This window comes from Cajanus cajan, chromosome 1 (genome assembly GCF_000230855.2).
Source record: "Cajanus cajan strain Asha chromosome 1, NIPB_CcT2T_4, whole genome shotgun sequence".
Classification (NCBI taxonomy): domain Eukaryota; kingdom Viridiplantae; phylum Streptophyta; class Magnoliopsida; order Fabales; family Fabaceae; genus Cajanus; species Cajanus cajan.
The window spans coordinates 83,769,649-83,783,163 of record NC_138517.1 but is presented as its reverse complement, the minus strand read 5'-3'; the positions used below and the strand labels follow the sequence as shown (position 1 = coordinate 83,783,163).

Sequence of the window (13,515 nt, the reverse complement as noted above, 5' to 3'; positions counted from 1 at the left end):
TCATGCCTAATGTCATTCTAACCCGAAATGAGTCTCTCTCCTCGCACCTAACATCAACAATCTTGCACTGACGTGATTGGGACAAAAAGCCTCAAGTTATAATAATATCCGACACCTTGAAGGCGTGCCTGACGCGACATTAGAATTCTACATATGCATAACTTGATTTTTAGCCACAACTTGAAATCCAACAAGTTTCCAACACATGCAACACAAAATAGCAATCATATACATCACAATCAACTAAAAAATGCACACAAATTCAACATGCAGACAAGATTTAGCAAATAATCAACGATTTTGGCCAACAACTCAAAACCCCCTTTTTTTCCAAACATATCATCCACACAGCCACACATTATTTAGAAATGATTTTGACGCTACACACAACTTATACTTAAACACATATCTATTTAGAAATGATTTTCACACTACACACTATTTAGATTCCACACTACACACAACTTAGAAATGATTTTCTAACCCACAACTCATCCAAAAACACATAATTTTGAACTTCTCTTATCTCGAGGTAGCTCAGGTCTAAGGTAGAAGAGAAGAACGATTAGGGCTCTGCCCTCAATCAACTAAAGGATTTAAGGTTTCCACCACCTAAATCACAACAACACAACTTAGAAAATGATTGGGAAAAAGAAGAGAGGAAAATTAAGAGAGAAGAAAAAGTAAAAAAATATGAGACCTTCCCTCTAAAATTTGTTCTCTAGAAAGCTAAGGGAAAATGTTTATAAAGCTCTGTTCAAAATAGGAATCTTTTATATTCTTCTCTCCGGGGTCAAACTAGATTTCTACTCAGAGAATCCTCTCTCAACACCACTAAAGCTCTAAAAAGATCCCCAGACCCTTGAGCCTCTCAATACAAGTTAACTTAACGATTTAAAACAACTAAGAGTAATCTAACACCATCATAACTTACAGTATTACAAACTCCACTAAAAATAATCTATCAAATTCTCCGATAAAAATTAGTCATTGATAAAAAATTGAAACCTGAAAAGGAATTATTACTTTTAAAATAATTAATTTAAAATGTATTCAAGTATCATATTTGAAATGTATTCATATATTGATGAAACCTGAAAAGAGACAACTGAAAAAGGATTATTACTTTCAAAATAATTAATTTGAAATGTATTTAAATATCATGTTTAAATAATAATAATCAATTAAAAGTGACTTTAAACAATAATAGTAGTTTTTGTCCAAAAAAATAAAATAAATAAATAATAGAAGTTATTGGAATCATGGTGAGTAAACAACATAGAAAGACTAATAAATTCTTAATTCGAGTAATAATAGACTCGATCTTTTTAAACAAAATTTTGAGTAAAAATTTTATGTGCGAAAAAAACGTGATTGAGAAGAAAAAGTCCATTAAAAATGACAAACTAAATTCTTTAGTAAAAATTACTCATACATGAAATTGGTTGAACTTCGTACTAATAATATTGTTAAGAAAAATAAAATTCAATATAACCTACAACTTTTTTAATATTTTATGTAAATATAATTAAATTTTCAAAGCTAAAAACACTCATTCAACTTTACAACTAAAAAAGGACTATATTTATGCCCACTAGATCATGAAAAAAAGCCAAAAATATTTGATATTTAATGCTTGTATTACATGTGACAAATTTAATATGTAAATTTTTAATAATTATATTATTAATATAGAGTATTCATAAATTTTTTATAACTAATTTTTATTAAGAAATTTGACTTTCCATTTTAATGAAGGTTTTTCTTTTAATAATCTTTTTATATACAATATTCAAACTTTAAACTTTATTTAATAAGACAAAGTCTAATATCATTTAGATAAATAATTTTTTAGTAATTTTAATATGTAACTTTTGTTATACAAGTTATTTTAATATGTAAATTTGGCGTTTATAATTAATTATCATCAAACGTAGCTGATTATACATATTAAAATTAAATATAAAAATACCTAGATAAAATTTATAAGAATTTTGTTTGTAAAAAAAAATTAAATAATTATTCTTTTGAAGATAACATTAAATATATTCTAATATAATAATAATTATCAACATAATAAACTAAATTAATTAAAATTTAAAAATAATTCTGATGCGTACATACTTGACATATTTTTTAATGTGTCATAGGTGTATAGTCAAAATGTTGAAACATATCAAACACCAAAATTGAACGCACAAAAATTATATTTCTGTCTATACTTTATACCAACAGGAAAAAAATCTATTTTTTCCCTTATTAGTGGTTTTTAAAAATCTTAGTTTAATTTAAGAATTTATTTAAAAACGTATTTTATAGATACATTTTTAAATCAATGTTAAAACTTATTTTTACATAAATTATAATAGACCTAGATTTTAAATAAATAAAGTATATAATTTCAAATTTTATAATAAATTTTAATAAAATAATAAAAGTATATTCTTTATATTTACTTAAATATTAGTATTATTATTATTATTATTATGGGCATGTTACTATTATATTATTTAAATGAATTAGTCTATTATATTTAAATTTTGTTTTTTAATAAAGATTTAAATTTTGTTGAACTGGACAATTTTAATTATATAATTTTTATATAAAAAATTACCTTAACTTATTTAATAAATAATTTTTAAATATTTTCTTGATAACATGAAAAGCTTAAATTATATCAACAAAGTGGTCAAATTTTTGTCAACTGTTTTTTCTTTAATTTACTGTTTCTTGATTGATTTGTTGGAAAAAAATTTCTTAATAATTAAAGGTGAGAATAAATTTTCTAACAATTAGGAGTGAGAATAAATAATGTCATATAAAATTTTGAATATACAAGTTAAACTTCTTCAATAACATTAAATATGTTAATAAAATTAATTTTAAATAAGTTAATAAATTTATTTTTAAAAACATGTGTAAATTTTTAACAAAAATTTGTATGATAAAAAATAATTTATTTCATTATTATTAAAATTTTAAATTTAAAAAAATAAAAATTAATATGAAAAACATAACTCATGCATACACATGTACATTAATGTACATTTACACACAAAATGAAATAAGATAATTTTATAAAAAGAAAATATTTTTATATCTAATTTAAGATATTCTAAATTATCAATCATGAAAATATAAAAAAAAATAGCAAATAAATATGCAACTACTAGATTTTTTATTTTCAATTTCTTAATTTTGTATAAATAAAAAATATATAATATGGAAATGTAAAAAAAAATATTTATAATTTTTTTATTACAAATTTACTTATTTAATTATACTATTAATAATGTAATATATATATATATTATTTTATTATTATATTATATAGATAACATAAATTTTTTTATAGGTATAAATCTATTTTTAAATAAATATATTTATTTAACTTAAACTTAATTTTTTATTAAATAAATAAGCTCAAATTAGACTTTAAATAAGTTAAATTATAGACTCCAATTTAAATTGTGACCTATTATCATTTTTAATACCAATGTTCTTAATAAAATTTAAAATTTATCCATTAAAATTAAATTCAATATCTTACACCAACTCAAACATATGTCATGGGATCATCTTATAATAAGAAATGAAAATAATTAATAATTATTATTATATTAAAATAAATAATTATCAACAGTCATCCTGTGTGCCACCATTATAGTCTAAATTTACCGAAGATCATACTATAGAACCAGGACACCTTTTGTCGTTGTTCATGAAACCGTCTCGTCAATTTCATTTTCAAACATGTATGAAGAAAATTCCAAACATGCGACCGAAATGATATCTGAGGCTCCATCAAGTGATTTGCTATTCATTCGGCGGATAGAACCCAATTTGTTGTCGAGTGGAGGTAATTAACATTATTTATGTAACAAGACAATTACAAATCACGAGGAACCGAAGAAGATAATCTGTCATCACAGCAAAATGAAGAAAAGCTGGATCAGAATCAGAAACTTTCATTTAAAGAAAGCAAAATGAAGAAAAGCTGGATCAGAATCAGAAACTTTCATTTAAAGAAATTGTCACGTTGATTAGTACTTGAGCTCAGATTTCGTAATAAAAATAATATGAGCAACACATCATTTTTAATATTTTTTTAAGTTAAAATTTAATTAAAGAATTTTTTTTACAAAAAAAATTAAATTAGAATAAGATATGACCTCATATAAGATTAGGGTTGCTTTCAGATCCTATATTTCATCCTTAACATGGATGAAGCAGAATTTAATCTTAAGTTCGTAAAATGACTTAACTTATTGTGCAACGATTATAAAATTTAGGAAAAATTGTTATAACATTCATTAAAATTTGTTAAAATAACATCAATTTTTATTCTATTTTATTAGTTGACACATACTTTTTTTATTTTATAACTTAGCTTTCACATGTTACCTTTTTGTATAATATTAGTTTATTTACATGTTAAAACTTATTTTTTTTATAATTTAAATTTTTTTCTACAATTGAAAAAGTGCACGAATCATTAGTGTCATATTTCTATTCACTTTGTTCCATTGACGTAGTATAAATATAAAAGAAAAAAAAAAGTCATGACTGATAGATTACACAAAGACATAAGTAATTAATTATTTCCATCTAAAAATAATTCTAGACTGATCAATTAAGAATGTGACTTTGTAGTCTCAATATTATGTCCTTTTGTTAAATATCAAAATCACTAATGGTGTGTTTGGATGAGGAATTTATATAGGGTAATTCATTTATTTGAAGAATTTCAAATTTCTTAAGGTGAAATGCTTTGTTTGGATGAGGAATTTACCAAAGAATTTGAAATCCAAGCATTTGTGAAATTCCTTAAAATAGTAGAATTTCAAATTCTCCCAAAAATGGGAGAATTTGAAATTCCTCATATTTGTTTTTCTTATTTCACTTATATATTTTATCTTATCTCTTTATTCTTTTAATTATTGGATATTCAAAAATATTTTTAAAATTATTAAATATTATCTTATATTAATTTTTAAAATTATTAAATATTATCTAATATTATTTTTTTAAATTATTAAATATTTAAAAATGAATTAATATTTATTTTTATAAAATTTAATTTAAAAATCTCAACATATAGATATATTTTTAAAATCAATTTTATTATGATGGAATCAAATTATCATATTCAACCTAACAATTTAAAATTTAAGAAATTTGAATTGACTCATCCAAACAAAATATTTTAAGAATGATAGAAATTGAAATTAAAGTAATTCAAATACCAAAAATTTAAAATTCCTTGAATTTGTAAAATTTCTCATCCAAACACATTATAAAAGAACAATGTAATATTTACAAAATTATGTTTCTATTCGCATAAATTTAAAATAAGACAATTTAAAAATAATTGTTTAAATAAAAACACCAAAAATAATAGATGATAACAAAAAAAATAATCTATTAATGAATTGGAGTTATCTCGCTAATTTTTTAAAATTTATTTATAATTTAATTAAAATTAAATATAATTAACATTAAAAAAAGACTCTTACTTTTCAATAACTAGAAAAGTGAATAATTTATGTCATTTAAATAAACTTTAGGAAAGGTTAATACAATTTTTCTTAAAATTTATTATTAATAAAAAGTTTGTCATGAAATATTTTACAATAAACTCTTTGAACCCGCTATTTGAAGGAATCTTAATTAATATCCAAGTATAGATGTGTAATGGTACCAAAGCTTAAAGTAGAGACATTCAATATTACGACAACGATCCAAAAAAGACTCCACCACAAAAGTTTAACCAGTATGCACTATGCATGCAATTAGACCAAGCTATCACAATTCATTTGTGGTGGTGTCACGTAAACCAATATTGGATGAGATTGTTAAAAAGTCTCCATGTTGAAAAATAGAGTGAACAATGTAGCACTGTAATATTATGTATTTTTATTAATAATTATTATTTTATTAATTTAAATGTTATTGTGATTAGTTGATTAGTTGTTAGAAGACTTTAAGAATTAAAGAATTTGTATGAGTTTTTAATTGTTAAGAGTTATTCTGAGTAGAGATTAAGGTAACTTATTAGAAGAGAATATATAAGGTTTTTTTGATAAATGTCTATTTTACTTAGAAATTATGGTTATTTTGACATTTATCTAACTAAGTTTAAAAGAAATATGTATTTTAACCCCTAAAATATTATAAAAATCAAAAGGATGCATAAATAAGTTAAGATTTTTTACTTATGAACTCTTGTTTTTACTTGCAGATTAAATGAAGTTTCAAGATCTCAAAAACCCCTTAAATCCGCTCAACCAATCTACAAGGACTTAGCGGAGTAGAAGCAAAGAGTGTAACGACCCGGCTGGTCACTACACACGGTATAGCACACTAAAACACCAGACAGATAGAACAAGTATATAAATATAGGATCTAGAATATATAAATATACAAGATTCCAGTCTGACTAGAGTTAAAGTGTACCAAGGAAAATTACAACCAAATGCTACTATCCCAAGTAGCTACAAGCAAAATATCCACACAAGCAAATTAGCTCCAAAGTCCGCCGGAGACTCATCCCAAGAAGCCCACCTATTCCTGCTCTGCTCCCATACATAGTATGATCATCGCAGTTCCAACCACATGGAAAACATGCAAGGGTAAGCTAGTATTCTTTAAAAAAAATCAAATCATACTAGCAAAGGATTAGCAATGTAAATAAATTCATCGTTATAATTATCAACACATCTGCACAGCTTATATTGCTCAACAACATCAGCACCATAATGCGATTATATCAACACTGCTTAGTAGCAGCAACAGCACCACTCTAGTGGCTATAACAACACCGACTTAGCGGCAACAACAACACCACTCTAGTGGCTATAACAACACCGACTTAGCGGCAACAACAGCACCACTCTAGTGGCTATAACAACACCGACTTAGCGGCAACAACAGCACCACTCTAGTGGCTATAACAACACCGACTTAGCGGCAACAACAGCACCACAATAGTGGCTATAACAACACCGACTTAGCGGCAACAACAGCACCACTCTAGTGGCTATAACAACACCGACTTAGCGGCAACAACAGCACCACTCTAGTGGCTATAACAGCAGCAGCAACACCACCTCAAGTGGGTATAATCAGCATACAGCTCAGCATTATATAGTACAGCAAATCAGCATACAACACAACTAAGTAGTATTCAACACAACTTACTACTCATAACTCAGTTCAACATCCTTATAGTACAATACTGTTAAAAATCAACATATAATTCAGCTCGACTCAACAACAAAATTTGACACAGTTCAAAAATATTCATTTATTATTAATCATCAAACAATTAATAATTTCAAAAACTAACTTCCCTTACTTGGATAATCCTGAACCAAAACTCGGGCAGAACCTCCTCCTCTCTCTTCCTTAGATAGGAACCGAAATTTGAGCAGAACCTCCTCCTCTTTCTCCTCTTTTCTTTATTCTGACAGAATCACCTCTACCGGATTCCTCTTCCTCTTTCTCCTCCTTTCCTTTCCTCCCTTTTTCTCTAAGGATTTTCTCTTCCCAAGGTATGAATTTTCGTAACTCCCCAAGCCCCTATTTATAGCAATTCTGGCTCACCTACCCGGTACGGCCGTTCCAAAAAGCGGAACGCCCGTTCTGGGCTCGAAAAAGCTACGCAAATTTTTGAACTGGAACGGCCCGTTCCAAATCCGGAACGGCCCGTTCCCAATTTCCAGCAGAACGGCTCGTACTCCTTTTGAAACGGCCTGTTCTCCCTTTAGAACGGCCCGTTTCACAATCAGAACGGCCCGTTCTCCTTGTCGGAACGGCCGTTCTGAGCCCGTTCTCACTCAAGATTTTTAGTTAAATTTTAAAGCTTGGAACGGCCCGTTTTGCTTTTGGAACGGCCCGTTCCAAGTTACCAAAACACCCTTCAAATTTTTTTGAAAATTGCGAAAATGCCATCAATAATTACGATAATACCCCTATACCTTTATAAAATTCACGAAAATGCCATTTTAATAATAAATAATAATAATAATAATAAAAAAAATAAGGTATTACAATTCTCCCCAACAACAAAAATTTTCGTCCTCGAAAATTCACTTACTTAGAAGAGATATGGGTACTGTTCACTGAACTGACTTTCTACTTCCCAAGTTGCCTCACCCGTAGTTGCATCCCAAAGAATTTTCACCAATTTTATGGACTTGCCACGAAGCTCCTTCAACTTATGATCAATTATAGCTACCGGTTTCTTTTCATAAGTCAGATTCTCCTTCACCTGCACCTCATCCATCTCCACCACATGACTCGGGTCATGAACATACTTCCTCAGCTGGGACACATGAAATACATCGTGTAGGTTTGAAAGAGACGGTGGCAAAGCCAACCGATAAGCAACCGGACCCACACGCTGTATTATCTGATAGGGACCCACGAATCTTGGTGTTAACTTCCGAGTCTTCAGCGCTCTACCCACACCAGAAGTCGGAGTCACCTTCAGAAACACATGTTCCCCCTCAGCAAACTCTAAAGGCTTACGCCTTTTGTCAGCATATGATTTCTGCCTACTCTGGGCAGTCCTCATTTTCTCCTGAATCATCTTCACCTTTTCAGTAGTCTGTAGGATCAACTCCGGTCCCACAACCACTGACTCACCATCCTGATACCAGCACAGAGGAGTCCTACATCTCCTGCCATATAAGGCTTCAAACGGCGCCATCCCAATACTAGCATGGAAACTGTTGTTGTAAGTAAACTCCACAAGCGGTAATACTTCCTCCCAACTACCCAAGTGATCTAACATACAAGCCCTCAGCAGATCCTCCAAGGACTGGATTGTCCTCTCTGACTGACCATCCGTCTGTGGATGATAAGCAGAACTCAGCTTCAGCTTTGTGCCTAAAGCTCGGTGTAGACTCTGCCAGAATCTGGAAGTGAACCTCGGATCTCGGTCGGAAATAATACTGGAAGGCACCCCGTGCAACCGAACTATCTCCCTTATATACAACTGCGTCAGCTTCTCTAAGGACCACTTGATGTTGACAGGCAAGAAATGCGCACACTTGGTCAACCGATCAACAATCACCCAGATAGCATCACTATTCCTAGATGACCTAGGCAACCCCACGATGAAATTCATAGTAATGTTATCCCATTTCCACTCGGGAGTCTCAATCTGTTGCATTAACCCACTAGGCTTTTGATGTTCAACCTTTGCCTTCTGACAGGTTAAACAGGCCGCCACATACTCAGCTATCTCTCTCTTCATAACAGACCACCAGAAAGTCTTCTTGAGGTCTTGGTACATCTTAGTCATACCTGGATGTATGCTAAGTTTGCTCTTGTGACCTTCCTCTAGCACAGCTCTCCTTAGCTCAGCATCCTGAGGTAGGCAAATCCTGCCTCTGAACCTTAAGATCCCATCCTCTCCCAGCTCAAAGCCTACAGCTTTATCGGTACCCACCATCCCAAGAAGCTTCACCAGTTCGGTGTCTTGCAACTGCTTAAGTCCAACTTGCCTCAAGAACTCATTAGTTATGGTAACTGCCCCACAACTAATGTGATCCTGAGCTAACTCCACACAGAGATTCAAATCTCTGAACTTCTCAACCAACTCCAGCTCTCTAATCATCATACTTGTCATGTGGATGGATTTCCTACTCAGCGCATCTGCCACCACATTGGCCTTGCCTGGATGATACATCAACTGAAAATCAAAATCCTTCAGAAACTCCATCCACCGCCTCTGTCTCATGTTCAGTTCCCTCTGATCAAACAGATACTTCAGACTTTTGTGATCACTGAAGACACTGAATCGAGCTCCATACAAGTAATGCCTCCAAGTCTTTAAGGCAAACACCACAGCTGCTAACTCCAGATCATGAGTGGGATAGTTCCTCTCATGAGTCTTCAGTTGCCTTGAAGCATACGCCACCACTTTCCCGTTTTGCATCAACACACACCCCAGACCCTGATGAGAAGCATCACAGTACACATCAAAAGGCTCACCAGAATTTGGTAACACCAACACAGGAGAAGTAGTCAACCTTCTCTTCAACTCCTCAAAGCTCCGTTCACAGGCATCTGTCCAAATAAACGGCTGCTCCTTCCTCGTCAACTGGGTCAGAGGCGCTACTATCCTAGAGAACCCTTCAATGAACCTCCGATAGTAACCCGCTAAGCCCACAAAGCTCCGTATATCTGTGACAGTCCTCGGGCGTTCCCACTGCAATACCGACTCCACCTTAGCCGGATCAACAGCAATCCCCTTAGCTGAAATCACGTGGCCCAAGAACTTCACCTCATCCAACCAGAACTCACATTTTGAAAGCTTAGCATACAATTGCTTCGCTTTCAAAATCTCCAACACTGTCCTCAAGTGCTCTCCATGTTCCTCCGGGGTCCTTGAATAAACTAAGATATCATCAATAAACACTACCACGAATTTATCCAAGAACGGCCGGAAGATCCTGTTCATGTAGTCCATGAACACAGCGGGGGCGTTGGTCACACCGAACGGCATCACAACATATTCATAGTGACCATACCTAGTCCTGAAAGCAGTCTTCGGTATGTCACCCTCCTTCACCCTAATCTGGTGATATCCTGACCTCAAGTCAATCTTAGAAAACACCGTCGCGCCCCTCAATTGATCCATTAAGTCATCTATCCGGGGAAGTGGATATTTGTTCTTAATGGTCAATTTGTTCAGCTGCCTGTAATCAACACACAGTCGACTACCCCCATCCTTCTTCTTTACCAACAACACAGGAGCACCCCACGGCGAAACACTCGGTCGCACCAACTGCTTTTCCAATAAGTCCTCCAACTGATCTTTCAGCTCAGCCAGCTTAGCAGGAGCCATCCTATAGGGAGCTACTGACACTGGTCCCGCACTTGGAACCAGGTCAATGCTGAACTCCATCTCCCTAACAGGAGGCAACCCAGGTACCTCATCCGGGAAGAGCTCAACAAAAATCCCTCACCACATCAATCTCAGCAATGACCCTCTCGGTCTCCACACTTATGGTAGTAAGAAGAATACAACACTATGCTTCCTCCCTCAACAATAATTCAGCTAGACCAGCTGAAATTAACAACTCCTCCTCCACCTGAGAAAAGATCAACCGCCTATTGGCACAATCTACAAGGATACGATTGACAGACAACCAATCCATTCCTAAGACTATATCCTCCCAAGGTAAACAGATCAAGTTCACCTTGTACCACTCAACCAATGCTCAGCCTCCCCAACCAGCATGTAGACAGCCTATGCCAGCCTCCTCTCCTGAGAACATCCCAACACAGTCAAGATCTTCTCTATCTCACAGATCCAGTGGTCAGCTACCTCTGGAACTACATCTCCCTTGAACTAAGGAAGACGACATTTTCCAGAACCCAGCTAGATCCCGGCTCTCCTACGACCCCAAGGGCCTTGCTGCACCAGCTACAGCTCTACCAGCGTCCATCCTAGCAAAATAAGCATTTTGCTGCTGTATAGCCATAGCCATCATCTCTATGGCACTCGCTATCAGCTCATTGGTTATAGTCATTGTCTACAGAAGTAACAGTATCTTCAGTACACAATAACTAAACCAAACAACCATCAACAACACAACAAAACACCACAACAATCAACACAACAATCAACACAACAAGACAACACAACACAGAGTTTAGCACAACAAAAGCCTAAAGGAACCACCCCCAAAGAGTGTCCATTAGACTCGAACTGCTCTGATACCATTAAGTGTAACGACCCGGCTGGTCACTACACACGGTATAGCACACTAAAACACCAGACAGATAGAACAAGTATATAAATATAGGATCTAGAATATATAAATATACAAGATTCCAGTCTGACTAGAGTTAAAGTGTACCAAGGAAAATTACAACCAAATGCTACTATCCCAAGTAGCTACAAGCAAAATATCCACACAAGCAAATTAGCTCCAAAGTCCGCCGGAGACTCATCCCAAGAAGCCCACCTATTCCTGCTCTGCTCCCATACATAGTATGATCATCGCAGTTCCAACCACATGGAAAACATGCAAGGGTAAGCTAGTATTCTTTAAAAAAAATCAAATCATACTAGCAAAGGATTAGCAATGTAAATAAATTCATCGTTATAATTATCAACACATCTGCACAGCTTATATTGCTCAACAACATCAGCACCATAATGCGATTATATCAACACTGCTTAGTAGCAGCAACAGCACCACTCTAGTGGCTATAACAACACCGACTTAGCGGCAACAACAACACCACTCTAGTGGCTATAACAACACCGACTTAGCGGCAACAACAGCACCACTCTAGTGGCTATAACAACACCGACTTAGCGGCAACAACAGCACCACTCTAGTGGCTATAACAACACCGACTTAGCGGCAACAACAGCACCACAATAGTGGCTATAACAACACCGACTTAGCGGCAACAACAGCACCACTCTAGTGGCTATAACAGCAGCAGCAACACCACCTCAAGTGGGTATAATCAGCATACAGCTCAGCATTATATAGTACAGCAAATCAGCATACAACACAACTAAGTAGTATTCAACACAACTTACTACTCATAACTCAGTTCAACATCCTTATAGTACAATACTGTTAAAAATCAACATATAATTCAGCTCGACTCAACAACAAAATTTGACACAGTTCAAAAATATTCATTTATTATTAATCATCAAACAATTAATAATTTCAAAAACTAACTTCCCTTACTTGGATAATCCTGAACCAAAACTCGGGCAGAACCTCCTCCTCTCTCTTCCTTAGATAGGAACCGAAATTTGAGCAGAACCTCCTCCTCTTTCTCCTCTTTTCTTTATTCTGACAGAATCACCTCTACCGGATTCCTCTTCCTCTTTCTCCTCCTTTCCTTTCCTCCCTCTTTCTCTAAGGATTTTCTCTTCCCAAGGTATGAATTTTCGTAACTCCCCAAGCCCCTATTTATAGCAATTCTGGCTCACCTACCCGGTACGGCCGTTCCAAAAAGCGGAACGCCCGTTCTGGGCTCGAAAAAGCTACGCAAATTTTTGAACTGGAACGGCCCGTTCCAAATCCGGAACGGCCCGTTCCCAATTTCCAGCAGAACGGCTCGTACTCCTTTTGAAACGGCCTGTTCTCCCTTTAGAACGGCCCGTTTCACAATCAGAACGGCCCGTTCTCCTTGTCGGAACGGCCGTTCTGAGCCCGTTCTCACTCAAGATTTTTAGTTAAATTTTAAAGCTTGGAACGGCCCGTTTTGCTTTTGGAACGGCCCGTTCCAAGTTACCAAAACACCCTTCAAATTTTTTTGAAAATTGCGAAAATGCCATCAATAATTACGATAATACCCCTATACCTTTATAAAATTCACGAAAATGCCATTTTAATAATAAATAATAATAATAATAAAAAAAAATAAGGTATTACAAAGAGCAAAGTGGCTGTAGAGCCAAATTGTTTGGAAAAGGCTAAGGGGATTTGATATAGACAGGGGTGAAAATTTTGATCCTTAGGGGCT

The 13,515-nt window shown here is 33.7% G+C and overlaps 1 long non-coding RNA gene across 1 annotated transcript; it reads right to left on the bottom strand.

The window, feature by feature from the left end:
• Positions 1-6,387: 6,387 nt before the first annotated feature.
• Positions 6,388-7,464, bottom strand: LOC145954222 (uncharacterized). Its single transcript, XR_014431402.1, has 2 exons — positions 7,358-7,464; positions 6,388-6,575 (listed from the first exon to the last, which is right to left on the bottom strand). It is a non-coding gene; the product is annotated as an uncharacterized LOC145954222 (long non-coding RNA).
• Between the last annotated feature and the right edge of the window lie 6,051 nt (positions 7,465-13,515).